General features: G+C 34.6%; 3 non-coding genes and 1 pseudogene across 3 annotated transcripts; all 4 read left to right on the top strand.

The window, feature by feature from the left end:
• The first annotated feature begins 356 nt into the window (after window positions 1-356).
• Window positions 357-535, top strand: LOC138927271 (5.8S ribosomal RNA). The gene has a single exon (XR_011443793.1). It is a non-coding gene; the product is annotated as a 5.8S ribosomal RNA (ribosomal RNA).
• A 318-nt stretch (window positions 536-853) lies between these two features.
• LOC138927269 (large subunit ribosomal RNA) lies at window positions 854-8,395 on the top strand (annotated as a pseudogene).
• A 7,669-nt stretch (window positions 8,396-16,064) lies between these two features.
• On the top strand, window positions 16,065-18,057 carry LOC138927266 (small subunit ribosomal RNA). The gene has a single exon (XR_011443791.1). It is a non-coding gene; the product is annotated as a small subunit ribosomal RNA (ribosomal RNA).
• Window positions 18,058-18,762: 705 nt separating this feature from the next.
• On the top strand, window positions 18,763-18,941 carry LOC138927264 (5.8S ribosomal RNA). The gene has a single exon (XR_011443789.1). It is a non-coding gene; the product is annotated as a 5.8S ribosomal RNA (ribosomal RNA).
• Window positions 18,942-20,000: the final 1,059 nt, after the last annotated feature.

Genomic DNA, 20,000 nt, shown 5'->3' with positions numbered 1-20,000 from the left:
TTTTATATGTTTAAATATAGACGAATGTATTGAATATAAATTGCGTGTATATTTAATTAATATACATGCGTTGCGTGATGTATTGTTCATATTAAATTATGCGCATACATTGATAAATGCAACACCTAAAATATACATTGTTGTACCTGATATACAGGTTAATGCTTTATATAATATTAAAACAATATAAATTATATTTATATTGATTATATAAAACTAAGACATTTCGCAACAATTATTTTAGGTATAAAAATAACTTTATTGAAGGAATTGATATATGCCAGTTAAATGGTGTATTTTTAATTTCTTTCAATAAAAACATAATTGACGAATTGTATATTTATATATATTTATAAAACTCTAAGCGGTGGATCACTCGGCTCATGGGTCGATGAAGAACGCAGCAAACTGTGCGTCATCGTGTGAACTGCAGGACACATGAACATCGACATTTTGAACGCATATCGCAGTCCATGCTGTTATGTACTTTAATTAATTTTATAGTGCTGCTTGGACTACATATGGTTGAGGGTTGTAAGACTATGCTAATAAAGTTGCTTATTATTATATATTTTTATAATGATATGCATATGGTATATTATTGGATATATTTATATATTCATAATATTAAATATAAAAGCAATTATCTCAAATATTTATAAAAGAAAAAATGAAGATATACAATTCTTTCTTTTTTCAATTCAAATAATACTGAGAAATGTCTAGCATAAAAAAAATTAAATTTTTTTTAACTAGAATTGTCTCTTATTTAAAGATGCGAAAATTGAAAATATATCAAATATATTGTTCTTCATAGAGATATATTGTTTATATATATATACATTGCTTTATACAACCTCAACTCATATGGGACTACCCCCTGAATTTAAGCATATTAATTAGGGGAGGAAAAGAAACTAACAAGGATTTTCTTAGTAGCGGCGAGCGAAAAGAAATCAGTTCAGCACTAAGTCACTTTGTCTATATGGCAAATGTGAGATGCAGTGTATGGAGCGTCAATATTCTAGTATGAGAAATTAACGATTTAAGTCCTTCTTAAATGAGGCCATTTACCCATAGAGGGTGCCAGGCCCGTATAACGTTAATGATTACTAGATGATGTTTCCAAAGAGTCGTGTTGCTTGATAGTGCAGCACTAAGTGGGTGGTAAACTCCATCTAAAACTAAATATAACCATGAGACCGATAGTAAACAAGTACCGTGAGGGAAAGTTGAAAAGAACTCTGAATAGAGAGTTAAATAGTACGTGAAACTGCTTAGAGGTTAAGCCCGATGAACCTGAATATCCATTATGGAAAATTCATCATTAAAGTTATAATATTTAAATAATATTATAGAAATAGTGTGCATTTTTTCCATATAAGGACATTGTAATCTATTAACATATATAATTTATCATAAAATATGACTTATAGTTTATTCAAATTATTATGCTTGCATTTTAACATAGGATAAATGTCATTAATTTGATAAAGTGTTGATAGATTAATAAGAATACAGTGCGTTAATTTTTCGGAATTATATAATGGCATAATTATCATTGATTTTTGTGTTTATTATATGCACTTGTATGATTAACAATGCGAAAGATTCAGGATACCTTCGGGACCCGTCTTGAAACACGGACCAAGGAGTCTAACATATGTGCAAGTTATTGGGATATAAACCTAATAGCGTAATTAACTTGACTATTAATGGGATTAGTTTTTTAACTATTTTATAGTTAATTAACACAATCCCGGGGCGTTCTATATAGTTATGTATAATAATATTTATATTATTTATGCCTCTAACTGGAACGTACCTTGAGCAGATATGCTGTGACCCGAAAGATGGTGAACTATACTTGATCAGGTTGAAGTCAGGGGAAACCCTGATGGAAGACCGAAACAGTTCTGACGTGCAAATCGATTGTCAGAATTGAGTATAGGGGCGAAAGACCAATCGAACCATCTAGTAGCTGGTTCCTTCCGAAGTTTCCCTCAGGATAGCTGGTGCATTTTAATGTTATATAAAATAATCTTATCTGGTAAAGCGAATGATTAGAGGCCTTAGGGTCGAAACGATCTTAACCTATTCTCAAACTTTAAATGGGTAAGAACCTTAACTTTCTTGATATGAAGTTTAAGGTTATGATATAATGTGCCCAGTGGGCCACTTTTGGTAAGCAGAACTGGCGCTGTGGGATGAACCAAACGTAATGTTACGGTGCCCAAATTAACAACTCATGCAGAAACCATGAAAGGCGTTGGTTGCTTAAAACAGCAGGACGGTGATCATGGAAGTCGAAATCCGCTAAGGAGTGTGTAACAACTCACCTGCCGAAGCAACTAGCCCTTAAAATGGATGGCGCTTAAGTTGTATACCTATACATTACCGCTAAAGTAGATGATTTATATTACTTGTAATATAAATTTTGAAACTTTAGTGAGTAGGAAGGTACAATGGTATGCGTAGAAGTGTTTGGCGTAAGCCTGCATGGAGCTGCTATTGGTACAGATCTTGGTGGTAGTAGCAAATAATCGAATGAGACCTTGGAGGACTGAAGTGGAGAAGGGTTTCGTGTGAACAGTGGTTGATCACGAGTTAGTCGGTCCTAAGTTCAAGGCGAAAGCCGAAAATTTTCAAGTAAAAATAAATATTACAATTATTGTGAAAATTATATACTTGAATAATTTTGAACGAAAGGGAATACGGTTCCAATTCCGTAACCTGTTGAGTATCCGTTTGTTATTAAATATGGGCCTCGTGCTCATCCTGGCAACAGGAACGACCATAAAGAAGCCGTCGAGAGATATCGGAAGAGTTTTCTTTTCTGTTTTATAGTCGTACTACCATGGAAGTCTTTCGCAGAGAGATATGGTAGATGGGCTAGAAGAGCATGACATATACTGTTGTGTCGATATTTTCTCCTCGGACCTTGAAAATTTATGGTGGGGATACGCAAACTTCTCAACAGGCCGTACCAATATCCGCAGCTGGTCTCCAAGGTGAAGAGTCTCTAGTCGATAGAATAATGTAGGTAAGGGAAGTCGGCAAATTAGATCCGTAACTTCGGGATAAGGATTGGCTCTGAAGATTGAGATAGTCGGGCTTGATTGGGAAACAATAATATGGTTTATGTGCTCGTTCTGGGTAAATAGAGTTATAATCATTTATGGTTGTAACTTGTTCCCCGGATAGTTTAGTTACGTATCCAATTGTGGAACTTTCTTGCTAAAATTTTTAAGAATACTAGTTGGGTCAAACCAATTAGTTCTTATTAATTATAACGATTATCAATTAACAATCAATTCAGAACTGGCACGGACTTGGGGAATCCGACTGTCTAATTAAAACAAAGCATTGTGATGGCCCTAGCGGGTGTTGACACAATGTGATTTCTGCCCAGTGCTCTGAATGTCAAAGTGAAGAAATTCAAGTAAGCGCGGGTCAACGGCGGGAGTAACTATGACTCTCTTAAGGTAGCCAAATGCCTCGTCATCTAATTAGTGAATCCAACTCTCTTGGAGAATTGGATTTGATCGCGTAGAGTGGGTGCAATTCCGTAACTCGTAAATCATACGATCAAGTCAAGTCGACTCAAAACCTCCTCGTGGTATTCTCTGGGTACTAGCTTTTGCTGGTAGCTGATTTGAGCGGCGGAGGGGTCCCTGGGGTTACCAGCCCCTTGGACCCCTTAAAAACATATTGGTGCAGAAACTAACAACGAGCCTCGGATAATTGATGATATAATAGGAAGAGGAGAGTCCACGGCTACTAGTCTGGATGCTAGCAACCAGTATGAACGAGGTGCAGCGGTTAACCTTTCAGGTCGGGTGCCCTGCACGATATGTGGAATGTCGTTCAACTCCAAGAGGGGTTTGGGCGTCCACATGTCACATCGACACAAAGACGAACTTGATACACAACGTCTTCGTGTTGATAAAAAAGCGAGGTGGTCAGAGGAAGAAACGTTGATGATGGCGAGAAAGGAGGTCGAGCTTGCAGCAAGTGGTATTCGACATCTAAATAAAAAGCTAGCGGAAATTTTTACACACCGCAGTTCCGATGCAATTTCTTCATATCGGAAGAGGGGTGAATATAAGGCAAAACTGGAACAGATAAGAGGGCAATCTGTTCCCACCCCAGAAGCATTAGAGTCGAATACCTCACAGCGCCGCCCTAGTAATAGCGAGCAAAACCGACGAGTATCAACATCATCTTCGGGACCAATCAGACCACACGAACAGACGAACAGCGAAATCCTCAGGGTACTACAGGGCTATGCCCCAGTAGTATGCGATTCCCGGTGGAGAGCCGAGGTCCTGCAAACTATCGTAGATAATGCGCAGGTCTCGGGACAGGAAACCACTCTCCAAAGTTTATCTTGCTATCTCATGGAAATTTTTCCGCCACGGAATGAACCGCACATTCTGACGAGGCCCCGAACGGAGCCTCGAAATATGAGACAGCGTAGAAGGCAGCAGTACGCTAGGGTTCAGCGTAACTGGGATAAACATCCGGGAAGATGCATAAAGTCCCTGCTGGAGGGCGCTGACGAGTCGGTGCAGCCACCCCAGGAAATTATGGAGCCATATTGGAAACAGATAATGACCACGCCTAGCTCAAGCTCCATCGAACACGCCTCGTTCCACATGGAACATTCGTTGGAGAGAGTATGGTCCGCTGTGAACCAGCGCGATCTTAGGGCCCATAAGGTCAAATTATCAGGTTCTCCAGGCCCGGACGGGATTACTCCAAGAACTGCCAGGAGTATCCCCGATGGCATTATGCTACGCATAATGAACTTAATTCTCTGGTGTGGGAGACTTCCGTACTCCATCCGTCTGGCCAGAACCATCTTCATCCCGAAGATGGCGACGGCAAGTCGTCCGCAAGACTATCGTCCTATTTCAGTCCCCTCGGTTTTGGTTAGGCAACTAAATGCCATTTTGGCAGCCCGGTTGATTAGTGCAGTCAACTGGGATTCGCGTCAGCGAGGGTTCCTACCGACCGATGGGTGTGCTGACAATACGACGATTGTTGATTTAGTTCTAAGGGAACATCATAAGCGATTTAAATCGTGCTACATCGGGACCCTCGATGTTAGTAAAGCCTTTGATGCGGTAGCTCACAAAGCGGTCTACAACACATTGGCTTCGTATGGTGCCCCACAAGGACTAATCAACTACATACGGAATTCGTACGAGGGCGGCGGCACAATGCTAACTGGGAACGGGTGGGTTTCAAGGGAGTTCATTCCTGCAAGAGGCGTCAAGCAGGGTGACCCTTTGTCTCCCATACTATTTAATCTGGTCATTGACCGGTTACTTAGGTCCTTACCCAGTGAGATTGGTGCCAAAGTCGGAAACGCTATGACAAATGCGGCTGCGTTCGCAGATGATATAGTCCTTTTTGCGGAAACTCCGATGGGCCTTCAGAAATTGTTGGACACCACAGTTGGCTTTCTCTCCTCTGTGGGCCTCACCCTTAACACTGACAAGTGTTTCACTGTCAGCATAAAGGGGCAAGCCAAGCAAAAGTGTACTGTCGTGGAACGGCGGAGCTTTTTGATTGGGGAGCGCGAGGTTCCTTCACTGAAGCGCACTGACGAGTGGAAGTATTTAGGGATTAAATTCACTGCGGATGGGCGGGTCCGGTACAATCCAGCTGAGGAGTTGCAACCGAAGCTGTTGAGATTGACTCGGGCCCCCCTGAAGCCACAGCAGAAGTTATTTGCCCTTCGGACTGTCCTTATCCCACAACTCTATCACAAGCTGACCCTTGGGAGTGTGACGATAGGCGTTCTGAAGAAATTTGACACATTGGTTCGATATACCGCACGGAAGTGGTTGAGGCTTCCGGTAGACGTACCAACTTCTTTTTTCCATGCCCCCCACAGAAGTGGGGGTCTCGGGTTACCATCGTTGAGATGGATAGCACCGATGCTTCGTTTGAAGCGATTGAGCAGTATAAAATGGCCTCACCTCGAGCAATCCGAGGTAGCCAGCTCTTTCGTGGAAGACGAAATGCGGAGGGCCCGGGATAGGCTTCAGGCTGGAAGTCAAGAGTTGTTAACCCGTCTACAGGTAGATTCGTACTTGGCAAATAGGTTGCACATGTCTGTTGATGGTGGCGGGCTCCGTGAAGCAGAGCGTTTTGCTCCGCAACACGGATGGGTTGTCCAACCCACGCGTTTGCTAACAGGAAGGGAATATACAGAAGGAATCAAACTGCGGATAAATGCCCTACCCTCAAGGTCTCGTACCACGAGGGGAAGGCACGAATTGGGAAGACGGTGCCGTGCAGGATGTGATGCTCCCGAAACAACAAACCACATCTTGCAGCAATGCTATCGTACTCATGGGAGGAGGATAGCTCGGCACGACGGCGTAGTAAATCTAATCAAGCGGGGACTTGAGAGGAAAGGCTGCGTCGTTCATGTTGAACCAAGTCTGCAGGGCGAGACCGGATTGAATAAACCCGACCTGGTAGCTATCCGACAAAATCACATTTATGTGATTGACGCGCAGGTAGTGACCGACGGACATTCTCTCGACCAAGCGCATCAGCGCAAAGTCGAGAAGTACGAGACACCGGACATACGGACAAATTTGCGGAGACTTTTCGGCTCGCAACATGTTGTTGAGTTCCATTCCGCCACTGTGAACTGGAGAGGAATATGGAGCGGTCAGTCGGTAAAACGGCTGATTGCTTCAGACCTCCTCAGCACTAGTGATAGTCATATCATTAGTGTCCGGGTAATCAGTGGTGGTCTCTGGAGTTGGCGACAATTCATGTATCTGTCGGGATACACGCGTGATTGGACTTAGTCATGCATCACGTTCATATTAAAAGCTTGCTGCCGTAGCATAACATCTAAAAACGGCATAAAATTCGCTTAAAAACGAGGCGGTTTTTAGTACGTAGGCGTCTTCTGGGTCGTATGAACCCACAAGATGAATCGTGCATGCACACTCTTATTGGCTAAATAACATCATAACCTGAGTGTGTATCTTTTGAAGATTTTTACGATCCTTAGCGAACAAAAAAAAAAAAAAAAAAAAAAAAAAAATAGCCAAATGCCTCGTCATCTAATTAGTGACGCGCATGAATGGATTAACGAGATTCCTTCTGTCCCTATCTACTATCTAGCGAAACCACAGCCAAGGGAACGGGCTTGGAATAATTAGCGGGGAAAGAAGACCCTTTTGAGCTTGACTCTAATCTGGCAGTGTAAGGAGACATAAGAGGTGTAGAATAAGTGGGAGATATTAGACTTCGGTTTGGTATCGACAATGAAATACCACTACTCTTATTGTTTCCTTACTTACTTGATTAAATGGAACGTGTATCATTTCCTAGCCATTATACGGATATATTTATTATATCTTATGGTATTGGGTTTTGATGCAAGCTTCTTGATCAAAGTATCACGAGTTTGTTATATAATCGCAAACAAATTCTTTAATGAGAGATGCATTCATGTATTATCGATTTGAAAATTTGGTATAACTCCAATTACTCAGGTATGATCCAATTCAAGGACATTGCCAGGTAGGGAGTTTGACTGGGGCGGTACATCTCTCAAATAATAACGGAGGTGTCCCAAGGCCAGCTCAGTGCGGACAGAAACCACACATAGAGCAAAAGGGCAAATGCTGACTTGATCTCGGTGTTCAGTACACACAGGGACAGCAAAAGCTCGGCCTATCGATCCTTTTGGTTTAAAGAGTTTTTAACAAGAGGTGTCAGAAAAGTTACCATAGGGATAACTGGCTTGTGGCGGCCAAGCGTTCATAGCGACGTCGCTTTTTGATCCTTCGATGTCGGCTCTTCCTATCATTGTGAAGCAAAATTCACCAAGCGTTGGATTGTTCACCCATGCAAGGGAACGTGAGCTGGGTTTAGACCGTCGTGAGACAGGTTAGTTTTACCCTACTAATGACAAAACGTTGTTGCGACAGCATTCCTGCGTAGTACGAGAGGAACCGCAGGTACGGACCAATGGCACAATACTTGTTCGAGCGAACAGTGGTATGACGCTACGTCCGTTGGATTATGCCTGAACGCCTCTAAGGTCGTATCCGTGCTGGACTGCAATGATAAATAAGGGGCAATTTGCATTGTATGGCTTCTAAACCATTTAAAGTTTATTATTTATATTTTAAACGACAATGGATGTGATGCCAATGTAATTTGTAACATAGTAAATTGGGAGGATCTTTGATCACCTGATGCCATGCTAGTTACATATGAAAACATTATTTAATACAATGACAAAGCCTAGAATCAATTGTAAACGACTTTTGTAACGGGCAAGGTGTTGTAAGTGGTTGAGCAGCTGCCATACTGCGATCCACTGAAGCTTATCCTTTGCTTGATGATTCGAAATATAAAAAAAATGTAAATATGCATGTGTAAATATGTATATTTAGTATAAAAAATCTTTATATGCTATATCTAAGAAAGCATATAAGGATTTATCACGGGTTGTCCACGTTTCCCTACTAATTGTGGCCTACTAACTGTTTCGTCATCTTATTAGTGACGTGAAAAATGAAAATAATATTTTTCATTTATATTGTTATAAGTCTTAAACCTTAAGACGGCGGGAGTTGAATTACTTTCGTTTAGGTAGCCAAATGCCTCGTCATCTTATTAGTGACGTGAAAAATGAAAATAATATTTTTCATTTATATTGTTATAAGTCTTAAACCTTATAACGGCGGAAGATGAATTACTTTCTTTTAGGTAGCCAAATGCCTCGTCATCTTATTAGTGACGTGAAAAATGAAAATAATATTTTTCATTTATATTGTTATAAGTCTTAAACTTTAAGACGGCGGGAGTTGAATTACTTTCGCATAGGTAGCCAAATGCCTCGTCATCTTATTAGTGACGCGCATGATTCAATTCAAGAGATTCCTTCTGTCCCTATTTAAAACCTCACGGATATTAAAAATATTAAACATATATTGTTATAAGTCTTAAACCTTAAGACGGCGGGAGTTGAATTACTTTCGCATAGGTAGCCAAATGCCTCGTCATCTTATTAGTGACGCGCATGATTCAATTCAAGAGATTCCTTCTGTCCCTATTTAAAACCTCACGGATATTAAAAATATTAAACATATATTGTTATAAGTCTTAAACCTTAAGACGGCGGGAGTTGAATTACTTTCGCATAGGTAGCCAAATGCCTCGTCATCTTATTAGTGACGTGAAAAATGAAAATAATATTTTTCATTTATATTGTTATAAGTCTTAAACTTTAAGACGGCGGGAGTTGAATTACTTTCGCATAGGTAGCCAAATGCCTCGTCATCTTATTAGTGACGTGAAAAATGAAAATAATATTTTTCATTTATATTGTTATAAGTCTTAAACCTTATAACGGCGGAAGATGAATTACTTTCGTTTAGGTAGCCAAATGCCTCGTCATCTTAATAGTGACGTGAAAAATGAAAATAATATTTTTCATTTATATTGTTATAAGTCTTAAACTTTAAGACGGCGGGAGTTGAATTACTTTCGCATAGGTAGCCAAATGCCTCGTCATCTTATTAGTGACGTGAAAAATGAAAATAATATTTTTCATTTATATTGTTATAAGTCTTAAACCTTATAACGGCGGAAGATGAATTACTTTCGTTTAGGTAGCCAAATGCCTCGTCATCTTATTAGTGACGTGAAAAATGAAAATAATATTTTTCATTTATATTGTTATAAGTCTTAAACTTTAAGACGGCGGGAGTTGAATTACTTTCGCATAGGTAGCCAAATGCCTTGTCATCTTATTAGTGACGCGCATGATTCAATTCAAGAGATTCCTTCTGTCCCTATTTAAAACCTCACGGATATTAAAAATATTAAACATATATTGTTATAAGTCTTAAACCTTAAGACGGCGGGAGTTGAATTACTTTCGCATAGGTAGCCAAATGCCTCGTCATCTTATTAGTGACGCGCATGATTCAATTCAAGAGATTCCTTCTGTCCCTATTTAAAACCTCACGGATATTAAAAATATTAAACATATATTGTTATAAGTCTTAAACCTTAAGACGGCGGGAGTTGAATTACTTTCGCATAGGTAGCCAAATGCCTCGTCATCTTATTAGTGACGCGCATGATTCAATTCAAGAGATTCCTTCTGTCCCTATTTAAAACCTCACGGATATTAAAAATATTAAACATATATTGTTATAAGTCTTAAACCTTAAGACGGCGGGAGTTGAATTACTTTCGCATAGGTAGCCAAATGCCTTGTCATCTTATTAGTGACGCGCATGATTCAATTCAAGAGATTCCTTCTGTCCCTATTTAAAACCTCACGGATATTAAAAATATTAAACATATATTGTTATAAGTCTTAAACCTTAAGACGGCGGGAGTTGAATTACTTTCGCATAGGTAGCCAAATGCCTCGTCATCTTATTAGTGACGCGCATGATTCAATTCAAGAGATTCCTTCTGTCCCTATTTAAAACCTCACGGATATTAAAATATTAAACATATATTGTTATAAGTCTTAAACCTTAAGACGGCGGGAGTTGAATTACTTTCGCATAGGTAGCCAAATGCCTCGTCATCTTATTAGTGACGCGCATGATTCAATTCAAGAGATTCCTTCTGTCCCTATTTAAAACCTCACGGATATTAAAAATATTAAACATATATTGTTATAAGTCTTAAACCTTAAGACGGCGGGAGTTGAATTACTTTCGCATAGGTAGCCAAATGCCTCGTCATCTTATTAGTGACGCGCATGATTCAATTCAAGAGATTCCTTCTGTCCCTATTTAAAACCTCACGGATATTAAAAATATTAAACATATATTGTTATAAGTCTTAAACCTTAAGACGGCGGGAGTTATTTACTTTCGCATAGGTAGCCAAATGCCTCGTCATCTTATTAGTGACGCGCATGATTCAATTCAAGAGATTCCTTCTGTCCCTATTTAAAAACTCACGAATATTAAAAATATTAAAAATATTTTCATATGGATATGCAATCGTATGGATATCCAAATATGTGTGGGAAAGTCGTACTTCCTATACGATAAATGACCGGATTGACGAAACCGTGTTCAAAAAGGTATATAGGGTAGGTGGTGTTCGGCCTACCAATATAATATTAAAATAATATTATATTAAACAGAAGATCGCCAGTATTAATATATAAGCATATGGTTATGAATACATATGCATATAACATATATGAAAATATATGAATATATAAAAAAAATATATATGAATATGAAAATATTTATATGTATATGGAATATATGGTAGGTGATGATGTTAGCCTACCATATAATATATAATATAATAATTTAATTATATTATATTAAATATGGAAATATTAAAAATATATTAAAAATATTAAAAATATTTTCATATGGATATGCAATCGTATGGATATCCAAATATGTGTGGGAAAGTCATACTTCCCATACAATAAATGACCGGATTGACGAAACCGTGTTCAAAAAGGTATATAGGGTAGGTGGTGTTCAGCCTGCCAATATAATATTAAAATAATATTATATTAAACAGAAGACCGCCAGTATTAATATATGAGCATATGGTTATGAATACATATGCATATAACATATATGAAAATATATGAATATAAAAAAATATATATGGATATGAAAATATTTATATGTATATGAAATATATGGTAGGTGATGAGGATAGCCTACCATATAATATATAATATAATAATTTAATTATATTATATTAAATATGGAAATATTAAAAATATATTAAAAATATTAAAAATATTTTCATATGGATATGCAATCGTATGGATATCCAAATATGTGTGGGAAAGTCATACTTCCCATACAATAAATGACCGGATTGACGAAACCGTGTTCAAAAAGGTATATAGGGTAGGTGGTGTTCGGCCTACCAATATAATATTAAAATAATATTATATTAAACAGAAGACCGCCAGTATTAATATATGAGCATATGGTTATGAATACATATGCATATAACATATATGAAAATATATGAATATAAAAAAATATATATGGATATGAAAATATTTATATGTATATGAAATATATGGTAGGTGATGGTGATAGCCTACCATATAATATATAATATAATAATTTAATTATATTATATTAAATATGGAAATATTAAAAATATATTAAAAATATTAAAAATATTTTCATATGGATATGCAATCGTATGGATATCCAAATATGTGTGGGAAAGTCATACTTCCCATACAATAAATGACCGGATTGACGAAACCGTGTTCAAAAAGGTATATAGGGTAGGTGGTGTTCGGCCTACCAATATAATATTAAAATAATATTATATTAAACAGAAGACCGCCAGTATTAATATATAAGCATATGGTTATGAATACATATGCATATAACATATATGAAAATATATGAATATAAAAAAATATATATGGATATGAAAATATTTATATGTATATGAAATATATGGTAGGTGATGGTGATAGCCTACCATATAATATATAATATAATAATTTAATTATATTATATTAAATATGGAAATATTAAAAATATATTAAAAATATTAAAAATATTTTCATATGGATATGCAATCGTATGGATATCCAAATATGTGTGGGAAAGTCATACTTCCCATACAATAAATGACCGGATTGACGAAACCGTGTTCAAAAAGGTATATAGGGTAGGTGGTGTTCAGCCTGCCAATATAATATTAAAATAATATTATATTAAACAGAAGATCGCCAGTATTAATATATAAGCATATGGTTATGAATACATATGCATATAACATATATGAAAATATATGAATATATAAAAAAAAATATATATGAATATGAAAATATTTATATGTATATGGAATATATGGTAGGTGATGATGTTAGCCTACCATATAATATATAATATAATAATTTAATTATATTATATTAAATATGGAAATATTAAAAATATATTAAAAATATTAAAAATATTTTCATATGGATATGCAATCGTATGGATATCCAAATATGTGTGGGAAAGTCATACTTCCCATACAATAAATGACCGGATTGACGAAACCGTGTTCAAAAAGGTATATAGGGTAGGTGGTGTTCAGCCTGCCAATATAATATTAAAATAATATTATATTAAACAGAAGATCGCCAGTATTAATATATAAGCATATGGTTATGAATACATATGCATATAACATATATGAAAATATATGAATATATAAAAAAAAATATATATGAATATGAAAATATTTATATGTATATGGAATATATGGTAGGTGATGATGTTAGCCTACCATATAATATATAATATAATAATTTAATTATATTATATTAAATATGGAAATATTAAAAATATATTAAAAATATTAAAAATATTTTCATATGGATATGCAATCGTATGGATATCCAAATATGTGTGGGAAAGTCATACTTCCCATACAATAAATGACCGGATTGACGAAACCGTGTTCAAAAAGGTATATAGGGTAGGTGGTGTTCAGCCTGCCAATATAATATTAAAATAATATTATATTAAACAGAAGACCGCCAGTATTAATATATGAGCATATGGTTATGAATACATATGCATATAACATATATGAAAATATATGAATATAAAAAAATATATATGGATATGAAAATATTTATATGTATATGAAATATATGGTAGGTGATGAGGATAGCCTACCATATAATATATAATATAATAATTTAATTATATTATATTAAATATGGAAATATTAAAAATATATTAAAAATATTAAAAATATTTTCATATGGATATGCAATCGTATGGATATCCAAATATGTGTGGGAAAGTCATACTTCCCATACAATAAATGACCGGATTGACGAAACCGTGTTCAAAAAGGTATATAGGGTAGGTGGTGTTCGGCCTACCAATATAATATTAAAATAATATTATATTAAACAGAAGACCGCCAGTATTAATATATGAGCATATGGTTATGAATACATATGCATATAACATATATGAAAATATATGAATATAAAAAAATATATATGGATATGAAAATATTTATATGTATATGAAATATATGGTAGGTGATGGTGATAGCCTACCATATAATATATAATATAATAATTTAATTATATTATATTAAATATGGAAATATTAAAAATATATTAAAAATATTAAAAATATTTTCATATGGATATGCAATCGTATGGATATCCAAATATGTGTGGGAAAGTCATACTTCCCATACAATAAATGACCGGATTGACGAAACCGTGTTCAAAAAGGTATATAGGGTAGGTGGTGTTCGGCCTACCAATATAATATTAAAATAATATTATATTAAACAGAAGACCGCCAGTATTAATATATAAGCATATGGTTATGAATACATATGCATATAACATATATGAAAATATATGAATATAAAAAAATATATATGGATATGAAAATATTTATATGTATATGAAATATATGGTAGGTGATGGTGATAGCCTACCATATAATATATAATATAATAATTTAATTATATTATATTAAATATGGAAATATTAAAAATATATTAAAAATATTAAAAATATTTTCATATGGATATGCAATCGTATGGATATCCAAATATGTGTGGGAAAGTCATACTTCCCATACAATAAATGACCGGATTGACGAAACCGTGTTCAAAAAGGTATATAGGGTAGGTGGTGTTCAGCCTGCCAATATAATATTAAAATAATATTATATTAAACAGAAGACCGCCAGTATTAATATATGAGCATATGGTTATGAATACATATGCATATAACATATATGAAAATATATGAATATAAAAAAATATATATGGATATGAAAATATTTATATGTATATGAAATATATGGTAGGTGATGGGGATAGCCTACCATATAATATATAATATAATAATATTTATTATATTATAATAAATATGGAAATATTAAATTATTTTCATATGGATATGGATATGGATATGGATATGGATATACATATTCATATGGATATACTAAAATATACTGAAATATACCGATGAGTATATTTAGGTGAGGGTAAAAAGGCAAATAAATACCCAGCTTGACGAAAGTGTGTTCAAAAAGGTATATAGGGTAGGTGGTGTCGTCCTACCAATATAGTATATTATTTATATTATATGAATATACTAAAATACCGATGAGTATTTTAGGTGAGGGAAAGAAGGCAAATAAATACCCAGCTTGACGAAAGTGTGGTCAAAAAGGTATATATGGTAGGTGGTGTAAGCCTATCTATATAATATAACATACTATATTATATATTATATATACACTATATTGTATACTTAGATAATATCGTTGAAGCGTCTACGTCTTATTATAAATTATAATTTGACAAGTTTCCAATTATTATCGTTAATTTCTGGTTCTAGGCAAATAAAAATTTCTTTTTATTATATCCTAGTAAGTATATGGAATTAAATTTAATTTCATATACGTATATGATAATAGTAGTAATATTATTATTATTATTATTGTATAAATAAATATGAATAAACTATATATATGAAAATATATAAATATATGAAAATTAAAAAGTGCTTAGTTTTATATCATATAAAACTAGACTTTTATATACAAAGAAAATAAATTTTAAATTTATTATCAAAATACATATGCGATAATTTTATTATAAAATTAAGCAAATATATATATGTGAATATATACAAATTGTTGTATGTGAAAATATAAAGATATTTTAGAATTAAATATATGCATAATATTGTATTTTATTAAAAAAATATTAAAGAAGGCTTATATAAATAAAAAGACCGCCCGCTCATATAAATACCCTAACACAAACGAGGGTTTAAGAAAAAGCCATGAAAAAAATATACCCTGAGGTGTATGCGTTGGGCACCCGAGGGATATATTATAAATATATATATATATATATATATTTTAATAAATGAACGAATATTGAATGCCATATAATAATTGGCCAAATTCGTTAATATTTTAATTTATACAAATATTTGCAATATTTATTTTCTATATATCAATATGAAAATGAAATATATCAAAGATATAAACATTATTCTGGTTGATCCTGCCAGTAGTTATATGCTTGTCTCAAAGATTAAGCCATGCATGTCTAAGTACACACGCATTAAAAGTGAAACCGCAAAAGGCTCATTATATCAGTTATGGTTCCTTAGATCGTTAACAGTTACTTGGATAACTGTGGTAATTCTAGAGCTAATACATGCAATTAAAACATGAACCTTATGGGACATGTGCTTTTATTAGGCTAAAACCAAGCGATCGCAAGATCGTTATATTGGTTGAACTCTAGATAACATGCAGATCGTATGGTCTTGTACCGACGACAGATCTTTCAAATGTCTGCCCTATCAACTTTTGATGGTAGTATCTAGGACTACCATGGTTGCAACGGGTAACGGGGAATCAGGGTTCGATTCCGGAGAGGGAGCCTGAGAAACGGCTACCACATCTAAGGAAGGCAGCAGGCGCGTAAATTACCCACTCCCAGCTCGGGGAGGTAGTGACGAAAAATAACAATACAGGACTCATATCCGAGGCCCTGTAATTGGAATGAGTACACTTTAAATCCTTTAACAAGGACCAATTGGAGGGCAAGTCTGGTGCCAGCAGCCGCGGTAATTCCAGCTCCAATAGCGTATATTAAAGTTGTTGCGGTTAAAACGTTCGTAGTTGAACTTGTGCTTCATACGGGTAGTACAACATACAATTGTAGTTAGTACTATACCTTTATGTATGTAAGCGTATTACCGGTGGAGTTCTTATATATGTTTAAATACTTGTATTTTTTCATATGTTCCTCCTATTTAAAAACCTGCATTAGTGCTCTTAAACGAGTGTTATTGTGGGCCGGTACAATTACTTTGAACAAATTAGAGTGCTTAAAGCAGGCTTCAAATGCCTGAATATTCTGTGCATGGGATAATGAAATAAGACCTCTGTTCTGCTTTCATTGGTTTTCAGATCAAGAGGTAATGATTAATAGAAGCAGTTTGGGGGCATTAGTATTACGACGCGAGAGGTGAAATTCTTGGACCGTCGTAAGACTAACTTAAGCGAAAGCATTTGCCAAAGATGTTTTCATTAATCAAGAACGAAAGTTAGAGGTTCGAAGGCGATCAGATACCGCCCTAGTTCTAACCATAAACGATGCCAGCTAGCAATTGGGTGTAGCTACTTTTATGGCTCTCTCAGTCGCTTCCGGGAAACCAAAGCTTTTGGGCTCGGGGGAAGTATGGTTGCAAAGCTGAAACTTAAAGGAATTGACGGAAGGGCACCACCAGGAGTGGAGCCTGCGGCTTAATTTGACTCAACACGGGAAAACTTACCAGGTCCGAACATAAGTGTGTAAGACAGATTGATAGCTCTTTCTCGAATCTATGGGTGGTGGTGCATGGCCGTTCTTAGTTCGTGGAGTGATTTGTCTGGTTAATTCCGATAACGAACGAGACTCAAATATATTAAATAGATATCTTCAGGATTATGGTGTTGAAGCTTATATAGCCTTCATTCATGGTAGCAGTAAAATGTTTATTGTGTTTGAATGTGTTTATATAAGTGGAGCCGTACCTGTTGGTTTGTCCCATTATAAGGATACTAGCTTCTTAAATGGACAAATTGCGTCTAGCAATAATGAGATTGAGCAATAACAGGTCTGTGATGCCCTTAGATGTCCTGGGCTGCACGCGCGCTACAATGAAAGTATCAACGTGTATTTCCTAGACCGAGAGGTCCGGGTAAACCGCTGAACCACTTTCATGCTTGGGATTGTGAACTGAAACTGTTCACATGAACTTGGAATTCCTAGTAAGTGTGAGTCATTAACTCGCATTGATTACGTCCCTGCCCTTTGTGCACACCGCCCGTCGCTACTACCGATTGAATTATTTAGTGAGGTCTCCGGACGTGATCACTGTGACGCCTTGTGTGTTACGGTTGTTTCGCAGAAGTTGACCGAACTTGATTATTTAGAGGAAGTAAAAGTCGTAACAAGGTTTCCGTAGGTGAACCTGCGGAAGGATCATTATTGAATGAATCTTATCCGTTATTAAAATATTTATTATATATAAATATATAAATAAAAATTACCCAAAAATAAAAGACATATATATTATATTGAATATATAGACCATTTGTTGTCTTCAATATAAATTGCGTGTATATTTAATTAATATACATGCGTTGCGTGATGTATTGTTCATATTAAATTATGCGCATACATTGATAAATGCAACACCTAAAATATACATTGTTGTACCTGATATACAGGTTAATGCTTTATATAATATTAAAACAATATAATTATATCTATATTGATTATATAAAACTAAGACATTTCGCAACAATTATTTTAGGTATATCAAAAAATTAAACATATTTTATATGTTTAAATATAGACGAATGTATTGAATATAAATTGCGTGTATATTTAATTAATATACATGCGTTGCGTGATGTATTGTTCATATTAAATTATGCGCATACATTGATAAATGCAACACCTAAAATATACATTGTTGTACCTGATATACAGGTTAATGCTTTATATAATATTAAAACAATATAAATTATATTTATATTGATTATATAAAACTAAGACATTTCGCAACAATTATTTTAGGTATAAAAATAACTTTATTGAAGGAATTGATATATGCCAGTTAAATGGTGTATTTTAATTTCTTTCAATAAAAACATAATTGACGAATTGTATATTTATATATATTTATAAAACTCTAAGCGGTGGATCACTCGGCTCATGGGTCGATGAAGAACGCAGCAAACTGTGCGTCATCGTGTGAACTGCAGGACACATGAACATCGACATTTTGAACGCATATCGCAGTCCATGCTGTTATGTACTTTAATTAATTTTATAGTGCTGCTTGGACTACATATGGTTGAGGGTTGTAAGACTATGCTAATAAAGTTGCTTATTATATATTTTTATAATGATATGCATATGGTATATTATTGGATATATTTATATATTCATAATATTAAATATAAAAGCAATTATCTCAAATATTTATAAAAGAAAAAATGAAGATATACAATTCTTTCTTTTTTCAATTCAAATAATACTGAGAAATGTCTAGCATAAAAAAAATTAAATTTTTTTTAACTAGAATTGTCTCTTATTTAAAGATGCGAAAATTGAAAATATATCAAATATATTGTTCTTCATAGAGATATATTGTTTATATATATATATACATTGCTTTATACAACCTCAACTCATATGGGAATACAACCTGAATTTAAGCATATTAATTAGGGGAGGAAAAGAAACTAACAAGGATTTTCTTAGTAGCGGCGAGCGAAAAGAAATCAGTTCAGCACTAAGTCACTTTGTCTATATGGCAAATGTGAGATGCAGTGTATGGAGCGTCAATATTCTAGTATGAGAAATTAACGATTTAAGTCCTTCTTAAATGAGGCCATTTACCCATAGAGGGTGCCAGGCCCGTATAACGTTAATGATTACTAGATGATGTTTCCAAAGAGTCGTGTTGCTTGATAGTGCAGCACTAAGTGGGTGGTAAACTCCATCTAAAACTAAATATAACCATGAGACCGATAGTAAACAAGTACCGTGAGGGAAAGTTGAAAAGAACTCTGAATAGAGAGTTAAATAGTACGTGAAACTGCTTAGAGGTTAAGCCCGATGAACCTGAATATCCATTATGGAAAATTCATCATTAAAGTTATAATATTTAAATAATATTATAGAAATAGTGTGCATTTTTTCCATATAAGGACATTGTAATCTATTAACATATATAATTTATCATAAAATATGACTTATAGTTTATTCAAATTATTATGCTTGCATTTTAACATAGGATAAAGTCATTAATTTGATAAAGTGTTGATAGATTAATAAGAATACAGTGCGTTAATTTTTCGGAATTATATAATGGCATAATTATCATTGATTTTTGTGTTATTATATGCACTTGTATGATT

The sequence above is a fragment of the Drosophila bipectinata genome, unplaced genomic scaffold, assembly GCF_030179905.1.
Source record: "Drosophila bipectinata strain 14024-0381.07 unplaced genomic scaffold, DbipHiC1v2 scaffold_210, whole genome shotgun sequence".
Taxonomy (NCBI): domain Eukaryota; kingdom Metazoa; phylum Arthropoda; class Insecta; order Diptera; family Drosophilidae; genus Drosophila; species Drosophila bipectinata.
This window is presented reverse-complemented; position numbering and strand designations above follow the sequence as displayed.